Source organism: Dasypus novemcinctus, chromosome 14 (assembly GCF_030445035.2).
Source record: "Dasypus novemcinctus isolate mDasNov1 chromosome 14, mDasNov1.1.hap2, whole genome shotgun sequence".
Lineage (NCBI taxonomy): Eukaryota > Metazoa > Chordata > Mammalia > Cingulata > Dasypodidae > Dasypus > Dasypus novemcinctus.
Genome location: NC_080686.1, coordinates 4,536,835 through 4,561,823, shown reverse-complemented (window position 1 = coordinate 4,561,823; position 24,989 = coordinate 4,536,835). Strand labels below are relative to the sequence as shown.

Sequence of the window (24,989 nt, the reverse complement as noted above, 5' to 3'; positions counted from 1 at the left end):
GTCAGTTTCCCACAACATCTCCCCCTTTTTATTTTTATAAAGCAATCAATGCAGATTATACAAACTACCAACTAGCAGATGATATATTTCTCATGGGCTTAAGATTTCCTACCAGCAAAGCTATATAGGCCAGCACTCAATCAAAAATGACCTCATTTTCTCTAGTTTGTATAGTTTGAGGCATAGGCAATGATAAATTATTGTTACTTCCCCATTTTGGACTGTGAGACAGCTGGAAGTTTATCACATAATTTCAATGCCTTCATTGGTCCCGCACTTAGCATCTTCACTGGACCTGGGGCCACAACTCAGTGTTAAATTAGCTTAGTCCATCATTGTGAGGACTCATTTTCCCAGCAGAAACCAATAGCTGGCTTTTTATGAGTCCCGATGTAGTGTCAGTAGCAGGGAAAGCACATCCTGCCCTTCCCAAGAACAGAAGGGGACTAATATCACAGTCATTGAAGTGAGCATGAAGGACACTCATGGGTGATGTCCACAAACTGCTGGTGAACAACAGGCAGCTGGAACCGCTGAGCTAGGCACCACAAGGTCTGGTACTCATGACGTTTGCCTTTCTGGTGGAGCCACTGTGCTTCTTCTCAGGCTTCATTTGTATGGCTCTGGATCTTCATGAGACATCTGCCTCAACAGTCCTGAGAAGGATGTTAGAGGAGTGAGCAGGGACATGACAGACAGTTATCTGTATGACAACTGACTTTTAGAAAGAAAACTGTATATACTTCTGTTATCAGTTTTCAATTGATTTGATCTCTTGTCCACCACTTTCATATTCCTTGATAGAATTTCCTTTGAGGACATAGTTCAGCTTTGTTTTTCCCATCATTTTATTATTTTTTCAGGGACTATGTTCATATTTTATTAGGAGCAAACATGAGTGATTTACAAGGATGAAACACAAGATTTCCTAACCTTCAGGATACAAGAGTGGACCTCTGATTTATTGTGCCTCATGTCCTGCATGCTTAGATTTCTTTGTCAGATCTTTTCTGTCAGCACATCTCCAACATGATGGTCAGTAAGACTTTAAACCACATTTCAAGGAAGTGTTCTCCCAGTGTATTAATTGTTATTTTTGATACAGCACACCTGTGTTAGTCAGTCAATGGGGTACTGATGCAAAGTGACAGAAATCTGTTGGCTGTATAAAGGGTATTTATTTGGGATAAAAGCTTATAGTCCCAAGGCCATGGAAAGTCCAACTCAAGGTACCATTAAAGGTACTTTCTCACCAAAGTAGCTTCTACGTATTATAGCAAGATTTCTGTCTGGTCTCAGGGCTTCCTGTATTAGTCTATGCCATAGGGCTCATTTCTTTCCAGGCCTTCTCAGCTGCTCACCTCCTCTGTTCTCTTCAGCAGCATACTATCAGGGTGAATGGCTCATTTCTCCCTGGGACCCCAGAATAAAAAATGACAGAACTCTTTCTCTCTTCTCGTGTCTTCATGAATGAGTGTCCATTTATTTCAACCCATCAAAGAGGCAGGGAGTCAACCTGAGTCAGGCCTTACTGATATGATCAAATCAAAAAATTGATTTTATCAAGTAAACTTAAAATCTTTGAATTTAATACAATCAAAGAGTATCATACCCAGATGAATAGATTAGTTTACAAGCATAATCTTTCTCTTTACAGAGTCATAAATAATCTCAACTGCCACAACACCTAACTGAAACTTCTATGGAAATCACAAGGATCTCTGGGATCTGATGTCCAAATTAAAATTTTCTGTTAATAAATATCATCCCAACTTTGGGTAAAAAGAAGCAGTTAACTGCTGCCAAATTAAACATAAAAAACAAACCAAGAAGATAAAAATCAACAAACAGAAAAGCCCCACTATATTTAAGGCCTACAAAGTTCAGAAGGAATGCTAGTCACACTTATGGAAAATAAAGCGTTAATTAGCAAAGTAAGACTTTAAGAAAAAGAAGGGCTTCCTTATCCTGACCATGGAAACCACAGGTTTGGGGAACAGGGAGTTTCACTGGAAAGGCAAGGTAAAGAATGTTAGAGGTGGGGCCAAAATCACCAGAGTAAAGGAGCACGAGGGAGAATATATGCAATAATCAGTATCTCCTGCTGCACATAAGTAAATACCCCTGCACAGATTGAACTGAACATAAAGAAACTATACACCCAAGCCTTCTGACTACATACAATTAATAATCCCTCTAAAGGAAAATCAGCAAAAGACATCTGGAACATAGTAAAACAGGCAATCCCTAACTTCACCTGGTTTCCCCCATACCTGAGGCACCTAGTGTCAATTCTTCTACTGCTCATAAAGAGGCCCCTGTTCTCTTTACTACTTGTTGTACTTACTGAGTAAAAGATAAGAAGCTACCAAGCTGCAAATGGCCATAGCACAGGCCTATGAACAACTGGGCCCTCAGCCTGGTAACAATCATATATGCCTTAAGGTAGCCAGCGCAAAATTCTGCTCCTTTACGGGTCCCTTACAACTACATCCATATTCAGCAGGGGACAGCTAAAGGAGCTTGACCTCCTTTCCTCAGTGCCCCAAGAATCAGGAACAGTATATAGATAGATGGGGGTTATTATCAGAATGAGGTGTCACCCTGATGATTACTCATGGAAATATTCCCCTAACCCTTTCTCTGAACTATCTTGCTTTCAGGAATTGAGTGCAGAGGTCAGAGAACAAAAAAGAGACCTCTGTGCATGTATAGCCAATTCCTCCCCACTAAAACTGACTCCTCAATAAAACAAATCCACATCCCTCTCTTCAGAGAGAAAGTGATTTATACTTTTTCTCAAATCTTTGTTCAAAGATTAAGGTTTTTGCTCTGCTTTACCAAATCTGGCTTCATTCAGTTGGTGAGAGGGACACCAGACAGGAGACCCATTTCAAGGGTCTGACCCAGGGAGGGGTCCTGGGTTGCTAACAGTTAGTATATGAGAGTCTAGTTCAGTTAATGTATATATATGTTGGACATCTGTGTAAATGTCCAAGGGGCTAGGATGATGGGTTTGGATTTAATTTTCCATGTAGTCTTTTGGAGGATAAGAGGGGCAGGTATTGTTAGAGTAGGAGACACTGAGGTAAGAATGTGGATGATGAATGAAGAAGGGGGAGGGAGAGAAAATGGAGGGAAATAAATAGATAGTACATTAGGAGATGTAGCAATTTGATACAGTTATGAATTACAAAAATAGATATTGGATTATGTTGGTAAACTAGTCTGTACCTGGGCATGATTAATTTATGATTAGGGCTTTGATTGAGCCATGCCAGTAGGCTGTTGAGTCCCCACCCATTGGTGGGTGGGGACTCACAGATAAAAATCATGACAAAGGACAGAGTTGGAGCTTTTAGATGCTGGATGTTGAGTTTTGATTTGGAGTTTGATGCTGGAGTCATGAGCTGGAGCCCTGGGAAGTAAGCACACAGAGGAAAGAGAAGCAAGCCCTGGGAAGAGATGACCTGAGCCAGGAGAAGAATACAGAGGAACAAAGACAACTCCATACATATGGCAGAAGCTCTAGGGAGAGAGACAGAGCCATTTGCCTGATAGTCTACCGCTGACACTGTGGCAAGAGGCAAAGCCTAGAGAGTCTCATAGTGTAAAGCTAGCATTGTGGAGAAAATAGAGGGCCTGAGCCTGGAGAGAGGCAAGACCTTGGAAAAGAGGAACCCAGAAAGCCTGAACCCTGGGAGATATTGGTAGCCATCTTGCTCTAACTTGTGGAAACAGACTTTGGTGAGGGAAGTAACTTACGCTTTATGGCCTGGTGTCTGTAAGCTTCTACCCCAAATAAATACACTTTACAAAAGCCAAAAGATTTCTGGTATTTTGCATCACCACTCCTTTGGCTGACTAATACAGGAGACCAGCAGAATTCTCCTGTTTTACCTAGGAGAACATAAGGATTGGGTACTTCAGTAAGGCCACTCTTTAGGAAAGAGAGGTGATATTAGCAGGAACCTTAATCTTGACAGTACTGCAGAATTATTGGACAGGGTTCCACGGGCACTTAACATGGTATAAATTAGTATTACAATCATGAGGGGTGTAGCAGTCTGATATGGTTATGAATTCCAAAAATAGATATTGTGTTATGTTTGTAATCTGGTCTGTACCTGGGCATGATTAGGTTATGATTAGGGCTTTGATTGGTCCACATCATTAGGGTGTGAAGTCCCCACCCAAGGGGGGGGCATGGCAAAGGACAGCGTTGAAGGTTCTTAATGTTGGAGTTTTGATGTTGAAATCTTAAGCTGGAGCCCCAGGTAGAAAGCACACAGAGGAAAGAGAAGCAAGACCCTGGAAGGGAGGAACCCAGGAAGCCTGAATCCTCACAGACATTGGTAGCCATCTTATTCCAACATGTGAAAATAGACTTTGATGAGGGAAGTAACTTATGCTTTATCACCTGGTATCTGTAAGTTCCTACCCCAAATAAATACCCTTTATAAAAACCAACCAATTTCAGGTATTTTGCATTAGCACCCCTTTGGCTGACTAATACATGGGGCATAAATTAAATGAAAGTTTTACAGGTATCACCAACCAAGGTTGGGTCAAAGGACACACAAACTGCAATGCCTGGAAAATCATTCAGTCTGGTGGGTCTCACTGTTTAAAATGTCTTGACAGTGTGATAAGTCACTGAAAAAATTGAAAAACTGAGGGTTTCCGTCGTCTTTCATGGGTGGTGAGACTTACCCAGCTCTGGTATAGTTGGGATTCCTGAAAATTGGTTAGGATACAGGGATGAATTGATCTCCATCAAGAACTCTTGGGCTGGGGAACTATTATCTGTGGTAATGTCATCTGTAGTAATGAGCTCCTGGGCTGGAATGATGACATCTTGGTTGTGGGACAGTGGTATCCTTCCAGATGGAGACCTACTTCGGTTAATGGGGTCCTGTTTTTGTGGCTCTATGGCATTAAAATGAGGCTGAGCTGTTTGTAGAATTTGAAGAAAACATTGTGCCAAGATATGACTTGCAAATCTCTTTAAAATCAAGGGATTTTGTGAATGCACATCTAGCAAAGATGTTGTGTTGTAATTTGACTAAAGTGCCAAGAGTCAATTAGCACAATTAAAGCCCTAATTAATGGTAACTGAGTCAAAAGCTCCCAACAGTCCAAGATTTTGTACAGATAGCTGATGAGAAGAATAGGTTTTAAATCACATGGCCTGATTTGGGTGCATGATGCTAATAGAGTCAAGTTATTTGGTAATTAAAATACTTGTGACTGGGGAGTGGGTATAGCTCAGTGGTTGAGTGTGTGCTTTGCATGTGTGAGGTTCTGCGTTTGATTTCTGGTACCTCCTAAAAAAATACCTGTGACTGAAGTTGGAGCTTCATAATTAGCCTGTAGTCAGTCTCTCCAATTTACCCAATTACTGTGGGTCATTTACTCCAGTTGTTGATCAGTGGTAATGGACAAGCCAGCAAAATCTTTGGACTATAAGACTTGTGTTAGCCAAATTCAATTGGCATGTGGACCTTCAGCATTTGTCATGTTTGGTTGGAACAATGGCTTATTTCAAGGGTTTGAGCCTTTGGATTACAAACCAATGAAAGCATCCAGACTAATAATAATAAAACCAAGAGCCAATAGAATGGGGTACACCATAGGAAGCGGACTTGGCCCAGTGGTTAGGGTGTCCGTCTACCACGTAGGAGGTCCGCGGTTCAAACCCTGGGCCTCCTTGACCCGTGTGGAGCTGGCCCATGTGCAGTGCTGATGCGCACAAGGAGTGCTGTGCCACGCAGGGGTGTCCCCTGTGTAGGGGAACCCCATATGCAAGGACTGCGCCCTGTAAGGAGAGCTGCCCAGCGCAAAAGAAAGTTCAGCCTGCCCAGAAATGGCGCCACACACATGGAGAGCTGACGCAACAAGATCATGCAACAAAAAGAGACACAGATTCATAGGCCACTGACAACAACAGAAGCAGACAAAGAAGAAGACGCAGCAAACAGACACAGAGAACAGACAACCGGGGCAGGGGGGAAGGGAGAGAAATAAATAAATAAATCTTTAAAAAAAAATAGAAAGGGGTACACCTGTGTCCAATAGGCTTTTTTTTTTTTTTTTTGAGGTACAGGATTCTGGGGATTGAACATGGGACCTCATATGTAGGAAACTGGTGCTCAACCACTGAGCCACATTGACTCCCTTGAGTTGCTTTTTTTCATTTGTTCTTTCTTTAGGAGGCACTGGGAAACAAACCTGGGACCTCCCATGTGGGAAGCAGGTGTATCCATTCCCTGCATCCAATAGCCTTCGTCCTGTTTTAATGCTGCTTTCCCCTCCCCTCAGTATGAATTATTACCAGGAATGGTTTGTCTGGTTTCATCATGGTGGATTGGGTATGTGCTCCCTCACTATTTTCTGAAGTGATTATCATTTACCAAGTAGAGTTGATTATCTCCCTTCTTGGTGGTACACACTTCTATGGAAATGGCTCTGATGCAGTAATTTCAATTTACTGAAGGAGACTGGTGAGGAAGATTAATCATCCACCCCTTTTATCCTGGAAATGTGGAACATTTCTAGGTTGTGGAAATATAGGTTTAAATGGGTTCCATAACAAATGGTCCCATAACAGATGCTGGGACTGTATGATAATCTGTTATTAACAAGCCCCAGGAGAAGATTTGTCCTCAATTTTGGCCTCCAATCCCTTTGGGTTGGGGGCAAAATATGAAGGAATGCCCTACCCAGGTCCCGCTGGGTCCTTGGCCCCAGCAGTTGAACTGAAGTCCACAACCAGATGGTCATGAGAGAAAGCAGGTTTATTCAAATCTGCCTTTCCCAATTTTGAGGACTTTAGGGTTTTTAAGGATTTAAACAGAGGAGAGTGGGTGATTATCATAACAATATTAAGTATACAAAGGGTGAGCCTAGTTTTGAAATAACCATAAACAAAGGTGAGGCCAATCTAGCCAGTTTCAGTAATTCAGGTATTAGCTTTTGGCTATTTTATAATATATTAGGAAAAATAAGAAAAAAGCATCTATATCATGATTCAGTATCATAATTATTTAATTCTTAACCCTCAGTTACAGATAGAAAAACTTATTCATGGAGAGAGACTATTGAAGGATCTCATGTAAACAGAATCCTCATAAATATTAAGATGAGATATGCTCCCTTTAAATACAGAAAAGGGCAATGGGAAAGTGTGTAAAATTAGTATGTGGTTACCAAAGGTCTAAAATTAAGGGAAATTAGAGCTTGGGCAAAAGTGAAACCCAAAGCGACAAGAATCAACAGTGGGGTAGTGACGTCATCAACAGAGCGACGGAAGACAGCGCCTGCAAAATCCTCCCCAGAGGTTCAGCAAATGTGAGAACAAATTCTAATTGCTTAGAACTCTGAAGGATTTTAGAGACTGGGGGAAAGACTCCACAAATGCTGAATTGAAGAAAGATATCAGGTAGGAAACTTCCATCCCAGACAGCTCGGTCCTTTTTCCCTCCCTCTTACTGGGTCCCCAGAAAGGCTTGGGAATTCTCAAGAGGCAGCAAGTGACCCAGATCCCTTTAACTGGGAACACAGCCTTTAGAGGAATTGAGAGCAGTGAGTTAGAACCCCACACATCCAGGCACAGCAACTAAAGTCTGCGAAGTCTCAGGGCAGAATATGAGCCGCTGGGGACTGCAGAAAACAAAAGGATCCCTGGTTTGGGGAGGGGGGCGCGGGGGTGGAGAAAAACCGAGGAATAATGGTGTGTCTGAGTGGTGCACTCAATCCAGTTGCTGTTGGTGGGACTCCCTAAATGCAGAACGGACTTTGTGGAGTGACCCACCTTTCTAGAATGACCCCATCTGACTCCTCAAGGCAGAATAACATAATAGGGAAGGAACCTGAGTTAGAAAAGCTTCACAAAGGGAAAAAAGGGGGGAGGGGCGGGTTACACTGAACTGCTGTAAAACAGGAAGGTCCCAGAACTGAAAAGGGTAAGGAAAATGGGGCACTGAGTGAGAGAGAATTTAAATAAATCATAGGAGCTGAGGAGAAAATTATGTACACACAAAAAATAGAACACTCTGAGTCCTGGAGAAGGAATAGAGGAAAGGAAGCTGGCATGTTAAGACAGGTTCTCAGGTTTCAGGTTCTGGAAAATGAGTGCTTACAAAAGATATGAAGTTAGTTAAGCTTCAGTTGGCTGATGTAGGGCTTAGCATGAGGGACTCCACCTGGGCCCTACTTAATTTATTTAACAATTTCCCCCAGTTTGATCTTGCTCTCAGCCATTGAAAGTTGTGATCAAAATGTAGAGTGTTGAGCCCATTTTCAGTTACTGCCTAATCTTGGATTAGTATTTACGGGTTGTTTTCACGTTGGGTTCGTGGATGGTCATGTTGTTGTCAGTTTTTCCTTGATCATTTTGATGTCATCTCAGACATAAAGAAATCACAAGCAGTTAGGGACAAACAATCAAAATTTTTGAGAGAAAAAGTGCACCAGGGAGACTATAATAAGTGCTATGAATGATAAAATACCCAAATGCCCATCTCTTAGTATGCACCTAAGCCTAGCTTCCATGATTTATACTAGCTGAAATCAAAATGATCAAGTCAGGGACCTGCAGAAGGCCTTACCTGTTAAGCCATATGCCTTGCTTAATTATTTCATGTAATTGTTTCTCAACTTCTCCAGAAGCGTTTAACAAAGTACAAGTGGTCATATTGACAATGGCAAAAAATGTCTTCTTGTTCAGCTAATAAGTAATCGAACACAGCAATGCTATGGTCTAAAACAAGTTTAGATAATAAATCAGATAAATCAAATGACTTGCTGTGTAGCTGTAGCCTTAGCAGTAGATTCAGTAATTTCTCCTTTTATGATTGATAGATTTCTAATCATGATCTCATTTGAGTTAACCCCAAACTAGGGTAGCAACAATCTGCCAAAGAGGCAAAGTCACAATCATTAACTCCCTGGGTAAATCCTGTTTTGCCTGAGTATGTAGATTGAGGGGAGTAGTCCAGTAAGAAATTTCAGATTGATTATGAATTCCTAAGGGGCTGTGAGGACACCAATTGCTCATTGCCCAGACATTTACCAGCTACTAAGGCAATTTACTGCTCAGGCAAATATCTTATAAAAACCTCCACAATAAAAATATACAGGTAAAATTATTTATAAATCCATTTCTATGAATACTGTTTGTTCTTAGTATTCCAACAGTCTGAGGTACTGAAAGTACAAATGAGCTGACCAAAATTTATTTTGCAGAGCCAAAGTCTTAATCCTGAAAGTGGACATTAATTTTTAAAAATCACTTTTAAAGAGGGTATTCCCATATGCACCATCCCCTCCTACTCCCACACTTTCCCACATTAACAACAGCCTTCATTAGTGTGGTCCATTTGTTATAATTGATGAGCACATTGAAGCATTGCTACTAACGGTGGGCTATAGATTACATTATAGCTTGAACTCTATCCTGCACAATTTTGTAAGTTATGACAAAATGTATAATGACCTGTATCTGTCATTGCAAAATCATGAAGGACAATTCCTATGTCCCCAAAATGCCTTCATATTACACCTTTCTGCTCCCTTCCCTCAGAGCTTCTGGTAGCCACTGCCTTTATATCAATGATAAAAGTACTTCCATTGCTAAAATAGTAAGTCTATAATAAAAAAATAAGTCTACTTAGTCCATTATTCATTCCCCAGTCTTGAGGATTTTGAGATGGTAATGCCTGTTCTGTTTCTAATTGAGAGGGGCCTTAGATCCCATGGGGCAGATGGATGGAACTATCTTGCTTGCAGCTGCAGACACTGTTTCTTGGGATGAGTGTTGTCCATCATCATCTTGTGAGTTGGCCTGCGTGAGTCCAATGAACTGGAAAGTAGGTGTTGAAACTCTGCTGAGATTCAGGGCTCAGCTGGAACAAGATTTACCTCTCTGGGACATATATGTAACAAGTATAGTGCTAATTATAGGTTCAAATAAAAGGGGAAGAAGAACCATCTGTAGGGAAAATATAAATGAGTCTAACTGTTTCACTGGGGAGCATAAATTCCAGAGCAAGGCCCACTGACAGGGTGCCACATTTCTGAGCTCATCTGCCCAACTAATAGAATTTGGGTGTCTCTAGAGCCCTCAGGAGCCCCACTGTTTGAAGCACTGTTTACTGTGGCAAGCAAAGAGATCCTGCTGAGATGTGCATAGGTTAACCTCTGGAATGACCCCCTGACTCACTTTGAAATTTCTTAGCCATGAAAACTTATTTGTATTTAATATTTCCCCCTTTTGATCAAGGTCTCTTTCTGGATGCATTGCAAGTTGGAGCTTGGTAACAATACCTCAGTGCCAGGGAGGTTTGTTTCCGGGTGTCGTGGACATGCATTGTTAAGTTACCTTTCATTTCATGGAGGCATATGGGCTATTATAGTAAGGTCTCCAAGCTCTTCTAAGATATCTGTATAATTCTCTGGATGAGTTGTGTTTAGACTGATGTTATTTGTCCAAGAAAGCTTAAAGCAGAGCAAAGATAACCTTGGGGCTAGTATTTATATTTGTTATAAAACAAATAATGCAGTTTGATCCAGAGAGAAGGAAGCATTTGGGATAAGAAAGAAATTTGTTATGGGTTGAAAAATGGGGTCCCTTGCAATGTGTACAGATTGGGTTTCATGGTGACAAATCCGACAGTCTGTGAGGTTACCTTCCTTTGAAATTTCCTGGGAGAAGTGGACAATGGCACTGTCTTTCCAAGCTCTGAGCAAGGACAAAGCACAGTGAAATATAAAGGACTCTGTGCATTATAAGGGTTAGTAAGGTATAGTCTACTTCACTTCCTGGCTAGTTTGATTTTTAAGTCTCCAGAGTTAGAACAAGTTTAGGAGTCTGATGGAGGCTTTATTATTAATAGTTGTGTGGTGTGGACCTATGGATCAATACCCTATTAAGTTAGTTGCCGGGTCAGAAGTTAGGAGTACTTGGCAGGTTTCTTTTTAATGAGGATCTAAGGCTTTTTAATGAGGATTTAAGGCTGTCTTTTGTCTGTTTTGTTTTTTGTCCAGTAGATCCATTATCCTCTTGCCAGATTATGACTAATAGGGTGTCTTGTGGATCAGGAAAGGGTCCTTTACCTATTGAACATAATGTTTGGCCAAATGCATTAAGGATTTTGCAAATGTGGTAATGTCATTGTGTGACAATAAGCAATCAGTTCTCGATTTTATTCCCAGAGATAGGTTTGCCAGTAAAATTTCAAATGGGAATAGTTTGTGTTTTCTGAAGGGAATACTGTGAATAAAGATTAAAGCCAAACGTAAAATTTTGGGTGAGGAAAGGCCAGGTTCTTCAGTTAATTTAGACAGTTTTCATTTAAGTTTATAATTTCAGCTGTTTTAGTGGTATCTTTTCACATGAAAATATGCAAGAACATTAAAAAAATATCCAGGCTCAGTCTTTTTTGTGTGTCTCTATCTTAATGATGGCAACCACAAATGGGAGTAAAATGGCTGAAAGGAGATCATTTGTCTACCATTTTCAACTGGCATACTAGAAGAAGTGAAGAACCCTCTTTATTTCAATGGAATGCTGAAATCATGAATTGCACCAAAAGAATATCTGTTATCACTATAGATGTTAATAGAGTTTCCTTCAAATAGAAAGCAGATTTGGGTAAGAAGATAGAGTTAATCCTTTATGGCAGAAGAAAAATGTGGAAGGCTACCTTATTCAGTCAATTCATAGTGTATGGTGACTGCATAGCCTGTTGGGAATTTACCATTGAAATTTCTAGCATAAGAAGTATTGACAAATAGAATGACATCTGTTGATTCACAAGAGCATGTATGGAGTCATTAATTTTGAAGTTACTTTTTAGTGGTGGAGTTTCCCCTTACTGGATAAAGGTAGCAGAGTAGCAAGGATAAGAACATTGCATACTTTAGGTAAAGATTAGGAAGTAAAGTAGAAGGATCTCATAAAAATTCCATTTTCTGGAGGGAAAATATTGGGACTGCTCAGATTTAAACTTGCTGAGACTCTGATTTGACAGCTTCTGCTATAGCTTTAGCACAGTTTGGGTAAGGACAGGCAACTGCATCAAGCAATGGGCTCTAATATGAAATAGAATTTGAATTTCCTCTGTGTCCTTGAGTTAACATTTTTAAGACTTGGCTAAATAGGCATTGACTCTTGTTATTTCCTGTTAACAAAGAGGACTTTTCCTGATTGAACCTACGCAAAGAATTATATCATAAATAAAAGAATATTCAGTAAGATTTTTCAGTTTCTTGATGGGCTAGTGTAGCAGTTTGATATGGTTCGTGAATTACAAAAATAGATACTGGATTATGACTGTAAACTTGTCTGTACCTGGGTGTGATTAAATTATGATTAGGGCTTTGATTGGGCCACATCAGTGGGGTGTTGAGTCCCCACCCCTTCGAAGGGGTGGGGACTCACAGATAAAGACATGGCAAAGCACAGATTTGGCATTTTGATGTTGGAGTTTTGAAGTTGAAGTTTTTGATGCTGGAGTCTTGAGCTGGAGCCCCAAGAAGTAAGCACACAGAGGAGCTTAGTTGTGAGGAAAGACAGAAAGCCTTGGGAAGAGAAACAAGCCATTTACTTCATAGTCTACAGCTGACCTTGTGGAGAAAACAGAGGCACTGAGCCCAGAGAGAAATAAACCCCAGGAAGAGAGGAATCCAGGAAGCCTGAATCCTGGCAGATGTCTGCAGCCATCTTGCTTCCAACACAGGGCAAAAGACTTTGGTGAGGGAATTAACTTATGCCTAATGGCCTGGTAACTCTAAGATTCTAACCCAAATAAATATCCTTTATAAAAACCAACTGATTTCTTGTTTATTGCCTCATCACACCTTTGGCTGACTAATACAGCCAGGCAGAGAGATAAAGATGAATTATGAATTATAGCTAGCTTAATTTAGTAAAGATATCTTTTAATTAGAAAATAGAACAATAAAATATTAGCAATAATCCTATCAAAACTATAAATAAAAGGGGCAGAAATTTTTTATGCTAAAAAATTTTAAAAGCTACTTAGATTACATAAATGTTACATAAAAAATATAGGGGATTCCCATATGTCCCACACCCTACCCCTCCCACACTTTCCCACATTAACAGCATCTTTCTTTAGTTTGGTACATTTGTTACAATTGAACACATTTTGGAGTTTTGCCACTAAACATGGATTATGGTTTTCATTTTAGTTTACACTCTCTCCTACACAATTTTGTAAATTATGACATGATATACAGTGGTCTGTACCTATCTTGGCAGTGTCATTCAGGACAATTCCTAAGTCCCAAAAATGCCACCATATTACACTTTTCCCTCTCCCTCCCCCTACTGCCTCTAGTGGCTACTGCCTCTAGATCTATGACAAAAGTTCTTCCATTGCTAGAATCCTAAAAAATCTATATTAGAATAATATAGAGTAGTGAGTCTACCCTAGTTCATTCATTCATTCCCCAATCCTGAGGATTCTGGGATGATGATGCCCACTCTACCTCCAATTGATAGGGTGCTTACATCCCATGTGGTAGATGGATGAGACTATCTTGCTTGCATACTCTCCCTTAGGATGGTCATTGTCCATCATCACCTCCTTGTTAGTTGTCCAGGGTGAGTCCAATGACTGGAGAGTAGGTGTTGCAACTCTTGAAATTTAGGGCCCAGTTGGCACATGGACAACCCAAAGATATAATCATTCTTTTAGTAACTCTTCTGTTAGTAATGTCATGATCCTATCAGCTTCTTCCCTGGAATTCTGGAGATCTTGGCTCAGTCCAGTGGTATAATCTCAAAGTTATTTAAACCATGTCATTAGAAACTGGTACCTCAGAGAACATGGCATAGTCCTTTCCATAGGTCTCTGAGACAGTCCTTTTGGCTGAAGATGAAGCAAAATGGCTTGTAGCTGATTGCAAGTGTTTTCAGAATAGCTATCTGTAGATGACATAAATATAAAGTGTCCATTGTTAACTTATTGCTATTTTACAAAATTGGACAATCAGATGAGAGTTCATAAAACATTATTTTAAGAACAAGTGAATTTATGACCAATACTATTGTTATCCAGTATCAGACATATCACTACTTGCACCACTCATGGACAGGATATTGACAAGTCTTTAAGAACTATATGATTTCTGATATGGTTGTATTAGTAACATTTCACCCTATAAATGTAATCAAACAAAGTTACAAAAATTTTTTTACTCTAACACTTCCTATGCAACTGCTAACATCAAATAAAAATAATTTTAACACCTTTCTTTCATTTTTTAGGAGGTATCAGTGATTGAACCCAGGACCTCATATATCGGAAGCAGGTACTCTACCACTGAGCTACATCTGCTCCCCATCACCTTTACGTTTTACAAAGTGAAAGAAAAAATCCTTTGAGATTTTACAAGCGCTGTCTTGAAAATCCCAAGGGGAGTTTGAGATCAAGAAGACATCATTTATAGATCAGTTTTTGGAAGGAAAGTGTCAAAAGTTGTCAGGTTTTATCATTTTGTTAAATAGGGTTATGGGTAACTGTAAACAATGTTCCCTAATTAGTCAAAGTGACAAGAAAAGACATTAAAGAAAGGACTTAGAATGATGGTTAAAAACAAACAAACATTTATTTCAAAAGTGAGTAGACTTTTTCTCTTAAAAAAAAGGATGATAAGGTCAATATAAAGCACAAGAGATTATTCTGATAAGATACAGAATCTTTGCCTTCTAAGGAGGTTACCAAGATGGTAAGAAAAACCTTTTATAAATTCTTACTAAGAGCAAATTAGTAATGAAAGAATACTTTGGCATTTTAACAGAAAGAAAATAAATATTACTTTTATATGAAGATACCCTTTGATAAGAAAACTTTTAAAAATCTTGTAAACCTATCACCTCTTAACCCATCCTTGACCATGACAAATAAAATCCCTTTTCTGTAAACTTGTCTTCAACTTTCTACATCTATTCAGGATTGTTTTACGTTTTCCTGAATCTCATTTTGCAACAACCACTCATTTTACCTTAAGACAGAGCTACTTTCTTTTCCCTTAAAACACATCCTGCTGTATCTTACATTTTTAAATTATCAAAGATCTTGTAAACTGTCTTCAATTCTATATCCTTCAAAGCACAATTTACATTTTTTCATCATTTTAATGATCTAGTAAATATAATGCTGCATTTGATTAGAAATGCTGTATAAATTTAGGAAGAACACACCCAAGTAGAATCAAATTTTATGCTTTATTTACTTATTATTGGTAATTCCAAAGGCATTACTATTTTTATTAACTAATAATGAATTAGTCGTACTTAACTAGGGTTTACTTAAATTGTGTGATCTTTAAATTGCTTTAAAAGTTTGAATTTTGTTCTATGACTATTCTCTTTGCACCAATAATATTATAAGTTTTATTTCCTTAGTTTCTGGACTATAGGAGTGTTAATTTGTATATAAGTTCCTATTTATCTTTAAGCCAAATTGAATAGTGTTCTTTTAAGGAGTTTTATAAATTAATTTGGTAGTACCATTCCGAGGTAGGAAAATATCATAAATCAAACATACCGAGATATACAAATACAGAGCTTATAGCATCAATTGAAATAATTTAGCCATTTGTCAGACATAAAAACATAAAAATAAAGAAACAAATCTAATGAGCTTACAGTTTCTCATTTTCCTTTTGCAAAGAATCCCTTAAGGAAACTTTTTAAGTTTTGAAATTTCATAGTAAACTCTTAAGTACCCATTAAGTTAGGCATTTCATTCATCTATTTAGTTTGGGAGCTCCTCTTCTGGAGTGATGAGTGATGAGTAGTTTCATTTAAGGAAGAACCCTGAAAAACGACATTGAAATTATAGGTTGTCTTTGGAGTGATTTTGCCATATTACTAGATTGGCACAGCATCTATCCCTATAAATTTTGAACATGTAATATGCCAGAGTGCCAGAGTGTAGAGATTCAAATTTTTTAGATAAGGGTGAGGATCCCATCTTTATCATTTAACTTTTATTTTGTGCATAGGGCAAAGAAACCAGTTCTAGGAAAAATGAAACTGTAGTCTGTACCAAAAGACTAGGGACCCAGTCTCAAATTTTGAACTTTCTCATCAATAAGATTCACCCACTAACCTTTGGAATGAGAGCTAGTGAGATCATAGAGTTCCACCACAAATAGTGGAACTCAGATCTGAGAGGGACTAATCCATGAACCTTGGAGGTAGTGGGGGGTGGGGGGAGAGAAATCAAAAGGTACAGCAGGCACATTTGCCTGCCTTTCTGATCATCCCCACAGTCATTAGCAGGTTCCTTCAGATTCAGTCTTCAAAGCCAAAAATGTCAAAACACACACACACACAGACAAATCCAAAGGAAATTGATTTTTTGTACCTCACAGGTTTATTAAGTTATTCATGAATTGGGCAATATCTAATCCATAAAATGGAGGGAAACTGAAGTTTGAGAGGAAAAAGGCTTACATAAATAAAATAATAAAATAATCTTCAATTTCCTTATTTGGTGTGACAGTTTGAAGTTCTTTTGTGAATCCCAGAAAAGACTGTTCTTCAACTAATCCATTCCTGTAGGTATAAGATCCTCCGATTGCATTAGGTTCTGTTAAGTCACCTTGATTAGATTACTTGTGATTGACTGTATGAGTGATGGGTCTCCACCCTCTTGCTGGGTCTTACAGAAACTGAAAACACACAGAGAGAAAGGCAGCTGCCATTTTGATCCTGCCACATGAGAGGATTCAAAGATCACTAGCAGATGAAACTGAAATACAAAGCCCCAATGAGGCTGGTCCCATGGAGCAGCTCAAGGCTGAAGAGACTACCCATATGTTTGACTTTCCCACAGCTGAACTTGGGGAAAAAGTAGAGCAGGCAGGGTTGAAAGAGGAGGCCCAGAAAAAGACAAACCATATACCTGATCACCCACAGCTGAGCTCTGGGAGATGGTAGATTCTGAGGGGAATGCAGGGACATCGACAAGAGATCAGCTGCCTTCTTGTCTCACCATGTGCCAAAATACCAGAATCACCCATAGTTAACTGGTGAAAAAGCAACTCTTATCATCCCTTTATTTGGACATTTTCAGTTTCAGAACTATAAGCTTTTACCCTAATAAATTTTCCATTATAAAATCCAACCCATTTCTGGTACTTTGCATTGGTCTCTGTGTGCCAAACTAGAATAGAAATTGGTACCAAGAGAGTAGGGTCATACTGTCTGCATGTACCAAAAATGTTGGGACAGTTTTATAAAGGGTAGATTTTGGAGGAATTGTGAATCCTTTGATTGAAAAGGCCTAGATTGTTTTGCAAAGACTGTTGGTAAAAATGTGGACCCTAAATTTACTTCTGATGAGGTCTTAGAAATCATAATTGGAAGGAAGCCAATCCTTGCTTTGAAGTGGCAGAGAACTTGGCAAACTTGACTCCTGATAGTAGATGGAAGGCAGAATTTAAAAGTGATGATCTTGGATATTTAGCTGAGGAGATTTCCAAACTAAATATGGGAAATGTGGCCTGGCTTCTGTGAAAAGAGAGGAGGTAAGCTGAGAACATTTCTCCTGGGAACATAGAAACTAGAAGTTGATGGTTTGGGAAATTCTGAGCTTCAAGAAAGTGAATACCTCGTGTAAGGATTTAACTGAACATGGAAACAGGTAACCATTTCTTTGCTAGTCAGGATTGGAAATGCAGGATTGGAAATGCTATGCAGGAAAGATTTGTGGAAAAACATATTGTCTAATGGCTTGGACCCCTGTCAACTTCATGTAAAACCAATGAGCTATTTGTTAGATGTGTATGAATGAAATCATTGTCAACCTGGACTATGAGGGATAGAGAAGGGATATACTGAAGGAAAAATGGCTTCAAGAGGAAAACTGAAAGCTGAGGTCTGGATTTAGAAATTCTGCCACCAAGAAAGGGACCCCACATATTTGTACAGAAAGTGTGAGTTTGCCTTGACATTTGAAGCGGGGGGCCTTCCGCCTCATTGTTTAGGGATAGTTGAGATGCCCTATGTTATAGGGAATATGGAGCACATTCTCAGAGATTAGAGGTTTTGTTGCCATGGACTATTCTGAGGGGTTGTACTTGTGAGTCAGAAATTAAGGAGAATATGGCTGCTACCCCACTGTACTAAAGGGGTTGAGACTGTACCCTAAATTGGAGAAAGTATGGCCATCGACCCAATGTTCTTCAGAGAGAGGTATAGAGCTTGGCTGCCACCCAGATGCTTGATAAGGGTGGAATCAAGTAGATGGCCATTGGGCAAGCCCAGGAAAGGGGTCGGTCCCCATTAGGCCCCGAGGAGAAGAAACCATCATTCTATAGATGATACTCATACTTTGGAATCTAATGTAGTATGCACTGGAGGATTTGGAACTGTTAAGTGACATGTAAGGCCTGTTTTCCTTCCAGTTTCTCCCAATGACAATGGAAATGTTTACACTATGTCTGTCCCTCCTTTGTATATTGGAATCAGCTTGTTTTTTAACTTCCACAAGCCTACAGGCAGAGGAGAATTTTGACTCAAGGCAGCTTTCATTTCTATTATATAGTTGATTTTTATGAGATTTTTTTACTTAAAATTGCAACTGAAATTATTTAAGGCTTGTTGTAATATTGTGATTTAATGAATGCCTTTTATATATGGAAAGAACATGTCTTTTTTGGGATACAGAGGGTAGAGTGTGATATTTTGAAGTTCTTTTGTGAATCCCAGAAAAAATTGTTCTTGAATTAATCCATTCCTGTGGGTCTGAAAGTCTTTGATTGCTTTAGATTCTGTTAAGGGTCCTTGATAGATCCCTTTTGATTGTACTTTGTGAGTGAGGCCTGACACAGGTTGGGTTTCTGCCCTCTTGCTCAGTCTCATATAAACTTAGAACACAGAAAGAAAGACAGCTTCCACTTTGACACTGTCATGTGAGAGAGGACTCAAGGCTCACTAGAAGCTGAAGCACAAAGCCCCCAAGAGGCTGGGCCCATGAAGCAGTACAAGGCTGAAGAGATGAGAGATATGCCTGATTGCCCACAGCTAAGCTCTGGGAGATGGTAGATTCTGGAGGCAAAGTCAGGGAACTCAGTAGAGAACTGCTGCCATCTTGCCTCATCATTTGGCAGGATGCCAGGATCATCAATAGCTGACTTGAATGAGAAAGCAATTCTGATGGTGCCTTGATTTGGACATTTTTGAATCTTTGGCATTGTAAGTATTATCCTAATAAATTTCCCATTATAAAAGCCAATCCATTTCTGGTACTTCACATTGGCACCTCTGTAAGAAACTAAAATATTTGGCTTAGCCTTGACTTAGAGGAACTAAGCTATAGAAAAAAGAAACTGGTGAGTTATGACTTTTGTTCTCAGGTTTCACGTTCTGGGTTAGGAGTACTTAAGAGAGTAACTAAATTAAACTTTGGCTTGCTGACTTTGGGCTTAGCATAACGGACTTCATTTCAGGGTTGTGTAAATTATTTAACATCTGTTAGGCTTGGGTCTCTTCTTGTTTTGACAATAAAAGTCCTTACATCTTTATATAAAAAAGTAGAATAATTCTACAATTATTGAACAAAGTATATATTAAAATACTCCACCCTGAAAGAGAAAATCTACCTTTAAGAGCTCCTGGACCCACCATAGAAATAAAATAGAATAGAGGAAAAGCTCAAAAATTTACAGAGCTAACCAATATTCCCTATTCAAAGGGAAATAAATCCAGCAAATAATGATAAACATGGGAAATATCTATAAACTGAAAATTATGGTGGAAAATCCTTCTAAATAATGTTGGCACAAATAATAAATGTACAATGTGAAAAATAACAATAGTTAAATACATTACATAAAATTATTAGAGTCACAAATCTAAACCAGTATTCCCAATAAAGTTCTTGGCATTATATTGTATAAAATACATAAATTAAATAATTGAGTAATAGAAGCACCAACCTTAAAAAATTAAAAGCAGTACAATAAAGTATCATTTGAGGAAATACATAGAAGGAAATTAATAGAGGAAAACAATAAATAAATCATTTTTTCTTCCCCCCCCCCTCCCCCACCCTGCTGTTTTTGCTGTCTGTGTCCATTCACTATGTAATCTTCTGCCTCTATTTCTCTTTTTGTCTTCTCATCTTTCTCTAGGATTTACCAAGATTCAATCATAGGGACCTCTGGTGTGGAGAAATGTTCCCTGTCATTTGTGCCACATTAGTTCCTGGTCTCTGATGTTCTTCACCTTGATTCTCCCCTCCAACTCTCTTTTGTTGCATCATCATCTCACTTGCACAGGCACTGGCTCACCACACAGGCACTTGGCTTGCTGCATGGGCACTTGGCTTACCATGCAGGCACTGGCTCACCACACAGGCACCCGCTTATCACGTGGGCACTCCTGCTGACACTTGGTTTGCCTTGCAGGCACTCAACTCACCGCATGGACACTTGCATGGGCATTTGGCTCACTGTGTGGGCAGTGGCTTGCCATGCAGGCACTGGCTCACCATGTGGGCACTCACATGGGAACTCAGCTCACCATTTGCACACTTGTGTGGTGCTCAGCTCACCATGCAGGCACTTGGCTTGCCACACGGGCACTTGGCTCACCATGTGGGCACTTGCACAGGCACTTGGCTCACCATGTGGGCACTTGGCTCACCATGCAGGCACTGGCTCACCATGAAGACATGCTTTCTCTTCATCTTTTTTACCAGGAGGCCCCAGGGAATGAACCTGGGTCCTCCCATATGGTAGGTGGAGGCCTTATCACATAGCCACATCCACCTCCCAAAATAAATATATCATTTATAAATGAGAAAATAGAAGAAATAACTAAGATCCAGATCAACATGCCTAATAGAACACTGTGAAGATAGTGTTCTGCATCTGCAAAGTCCATTACAGAAGACACTAGCCACATGTGGCTTTTGGGCACATGGAAAATGGCTAGTGCTATAGAAACACTGAGTTTTTTGTGTAATTTAAATTTAATTAATTTAAATTTAATCATCACATATGGCTGCTGCTTCAAGTATTAAACAGAAAAGGCATAGAATCTTATTTTGAAAGATTTTTTATTTCTCCCCACCCCCACATTGTTTGCATTTGCTGTGTCCATTTGTTGTATGCTGGTCTTCTCTTTCTAGGAGGCACTGGGAGCTGAACCTGGGACCTCCCATGTGGGAGGTAGGCACCTAATTGCCTGAGCCACCTCTGCTCCCTGTTTGTTGCATCTCTCATCGTGCTTCCAAGCTGTGTCATCTCACTGCATCATCTTGTTGCATCAGCTCACCAGGCCAGCCCTTTGTGCCAGTTCGCTATCTTGCTTTTCTTCTCCAGGAGGCACTGGGAACCAAACCCAGACCTCCAATGTGGTAGGCATTGAGTTCAGTCACCTGAGCCATATCTACTTCCTGGCATAGAATCTTGAAGGAGGCAATTAAAAGTAATGAGCAGATTAAAAAAAAAAAATGGATAAAGGGCAGAAATAATCAAAAAATGGGAAATGAGTACAGTGAAGCAAAAGATGATACAATAAAATGGAAGATGTTTCCTTGGTATTAAAAAAAATCTGAATATAATCAGGACTTATGAAAATGTAAGTAAATGAAGCCTACTCACATATATTGTTTGGAGAACTCACCAGAAACCCCAAATTGGAAGACATTATGAGGTTACCTAGATTCTGAGTCAAGTTCCAAAGGAAAGCAGTATTTTGCTCTTTTCCCAAAGTTATGTCCTGTCCAGTTTCTTCTTCTCAAGGTGAATATAATCTGTTTTCACATACCCATTAAAATCAGTCAAGATTGTATATAAAGACTATATTTTGTGGGTCAGTGCCTGATTCGCAAAAAATAAAACTAGTCAGTGCTCAATTCTGTGGGACACACACTGTTTATCTTGCTTGGATTTATCAGAAATTTAAAATTGTAATCCTCAGATGATATTGGATATGTAAGGCTATTGAAAAGAGTAATTATGAAGATTCCCTCATTCCTTTATACATTTTAAGTCTTTTTAATTGAATTATATGTATTGGGAAATTTCATGTCATGAAGCTTCATCACAGATCCTAACACACTGATTTGCTATAGATAAAAGCTGGAATTCTCTGAAATAAATCTGGAAATAATGGAAGGAGGGAAACGGACTTGGCCCAGTGGTTAGGGCGTCTGTCTACCACATGGGAGGTCCGCGGTTCAAACCCTGGGCCTCCTTGACCCGTGTGGAGCTGGCCCATGTGCACTGCTGATGTGCGTAAGGAGTGCCCCCGCGTAGGGGAGCCCCATGCGCAAGGAGTGTGCCCCGTAAGGAGAACCACCTAGCGCGAAAGAAAGTGCAGCCTGCCTAAGAATGGCGCCACCCACATGGAGAGCTGACACAACAAGATGACTCAGCAAAAAGAGACACAGACAACAACAGAGGCGGACAAAGAAACAAGACACAGCAAATAGACACAGAGAACAGACAACCGGGGTGGAGGGGGGAGGGGAGAGAAATAAATAAATAAATAAATCTTTAAAAAAAAATAATGGAAGGGGAGTGGGGGTGGCTCAGGCAATTGAGTACCTCTCTGCCACATGGGAGGTCCCAGGTTCAGTCCCTGGTACCTCCTAAAGAAAAGATGAGCAGACACAGCCTACAATGAATGGACACAGAGAGCAGAGAGTGAGTGCAAACAATGAGGGGGTAATAAATAAATATTAAAAAAAAAGGAAGATGAATAAATGTAAACATTTTCAACATTACTAATGATGTGACAAAAATAAAACCAGTTACACATGAAAATAATATACAAAATAAATGTTCATTAAAATTTAGAACAATTATTGTTTATATTCACATTTACATAGTAAAACATAATATTTTTCTTGTAGTGAAAATTGGGTTTCTCTGAAAAAAATCAAATGCAATTTCCACGCTTGACATTATCTGCACATGGCTTAAAGCAGCCAACTGAGGGGAACAGATATCTTCCTCCCTGGGAAGAAGGAAGGTACAGTAGATGACAGAAAGTGGCTTCTCTTCAGTGAGTTTGGCCAGCAGAGCTCACTTTGAATCTCAGCTTCTGCCAGACCAGAATCATGGGCAAGTGGAGATTAAACAGACACCTTTCTGGAAAGTTTTGCTGATTAGCACCATCAGCTGGCTGGCTGGGAAATGTCAAAGAGAAAAAAAATGCTTTTAGGCATCTTTCATCCCAGTCCCCTTGGAGCAGATCTGTGACCCATTAGTGAGCCCCTGGCCCTATTTCAATAACTTCAGCAGGGCAATTTTAAAGACTTTTAAGAAATTGAACCAAAAATAAAAGAAGAGCTCTGAAACAAAGCCACTAGGCATGAGAAAGAAATTGACTGTCAGAGTAAATTCACCAACATAATCAGATGCCTGGTTATCAGCAAAAACTTACCTACTAAGAAGCAGGAAGACATGGCTAAAGGCACAAACCAAGAATTCTGATGAGAGATAGGAATTAAGACAACTAATCAATGATAATCACACAAATATCCTAAGTTAATTCAAGGTGTTGAAGGAAAATATGAGTAAAGAGATAAAGGATATTAAGAACACAATGGGTGAGCATAAAGAACAATGTGAAAGCCTACAAAGAAAAGAAACAGAGCTTATGGGAATGAAAGATAAATGGAGAGGTTAAAAATACATTAGATGCATATTACAGCAGATTTGAATTGATGGAGAACAGAATTAGGGAGGTGGAGAACTGAGCATCTGCTCTTGAAAAGATAGAAGAAAGAAAAAATTAGAAACATGGAACGGGGTCTCAGGGAATGGGATGACTATGTGAAACACACAGTCATGTATTATTGGTGTCTCAGAAGAAGGGAACTGAAAGGAGCTGAAAGACTGAGGAATTAATGACTAAAAACTTCCCAACCCTTATGAGAGACATAACTATACAATAAGGACAACACACCAAAAACAGAACAAATCTGAATAGACTTACTCTAAGACACTGCTATTCAGAATGACAAATACAAGAGATTAAGAGAAGATTCTGACCTCCTCTCAATTAGAGATGGAATATGCATCACCATCCCAGAATCCTCAGAATTGGGGAATAAAATATTTACTAGAGTGGACTTACTGGTATTCTACTATAGACTTATTGTGATTCCAGCAATGGAAGAAATTATATCATTGATGTGGAGACATTGGCCACTGGAGGTGCCAAAGTAAGGGAGAGGAGCAAAGAGGTGTAATACAGGAGCAATTTCAGGACTTGGAATTGTCTTGAGTGACATTGCAATGAAAGATACGGGTCATTATATATACAGTCATAACCTACAGAATTGAGTGGGAGAGAGTATAAACTACAATGTAAACTATAATCCATGATTAGTGACAACATTCCAAAATATGTTCATCAATTGCAATGAATTTACCATGCTAATGAAAGAAGTTGTTAATGTGAGGAATGGCAGTAGGTATGGGGAGTGGAGCATATGGGAATCCCTTATGGTTTTTTATGTAACATTTTATGTAATCTAAGTATCTTTTAAAAGTAAAATATATTTTTTAAAAAAGATTCTGAAAGCAGCAAGGGAAACAAAATGCATCACATAACAAAGGAGCCTCAATAAGGCTAAGTGCCAATTTCTCATCAGAAACCATAATGGTGAGAAGAAAGTGATATGATCTATTTAACATATGGACAGAGAAAACCTGCCAGCCAAGAATTCTTTATTCAGCAAAAGTGCCCTTCAAAAATGAGAATGAATTTAAAGTCATCACAGAAAACCAAAACCTGAGACATGTTACTAAAAGACCTGATTTAGAAGAGATACTAAAGGGAGTACTATAGCCTGAAAGGGAAAAAAAAGAAAAAAGAAAAGAAAGAAAACAAGGGTGAGAGACTTGGAGAAGAGTGTAGATATGAAGATTATTAGTAAGGGAAATGTACAGGGTAAAAAGATAAACAATAGTAAGATATGAAAATG

At 39.3% G+C, this 24,989-nt stretch overlaps 1 protein-coding gene across 6 annotated transcripts in view; it reads left to right on the top strand.

The window, feature by feature from the left end:
* Positions 1–7,250: 7,250 nt before the first annotated feature.
* The window catches only part of LOC101414607 (zinc finger protein 596-like), a 63,401-nt gene continuing 45,662 nt past the window's right edge, over positions 7,251–24,989 (top strand). For 4 of the 6 annotated variants that reach the window (XM_012529893.4, XM_004470672.5, XM_058275467.2 and 1 more), the window contains exon 1: positions 7,251–7,441. The gene's annotated coding sequence lies outside the window, so the exon portion shown is untranslated. The remainder of the gene's footprint in view (positions 7,442–24,989) is intronic. The other 2 variants (XM_071207800.1, XM_071207801.1) reach the window with 2 other exon arrangements.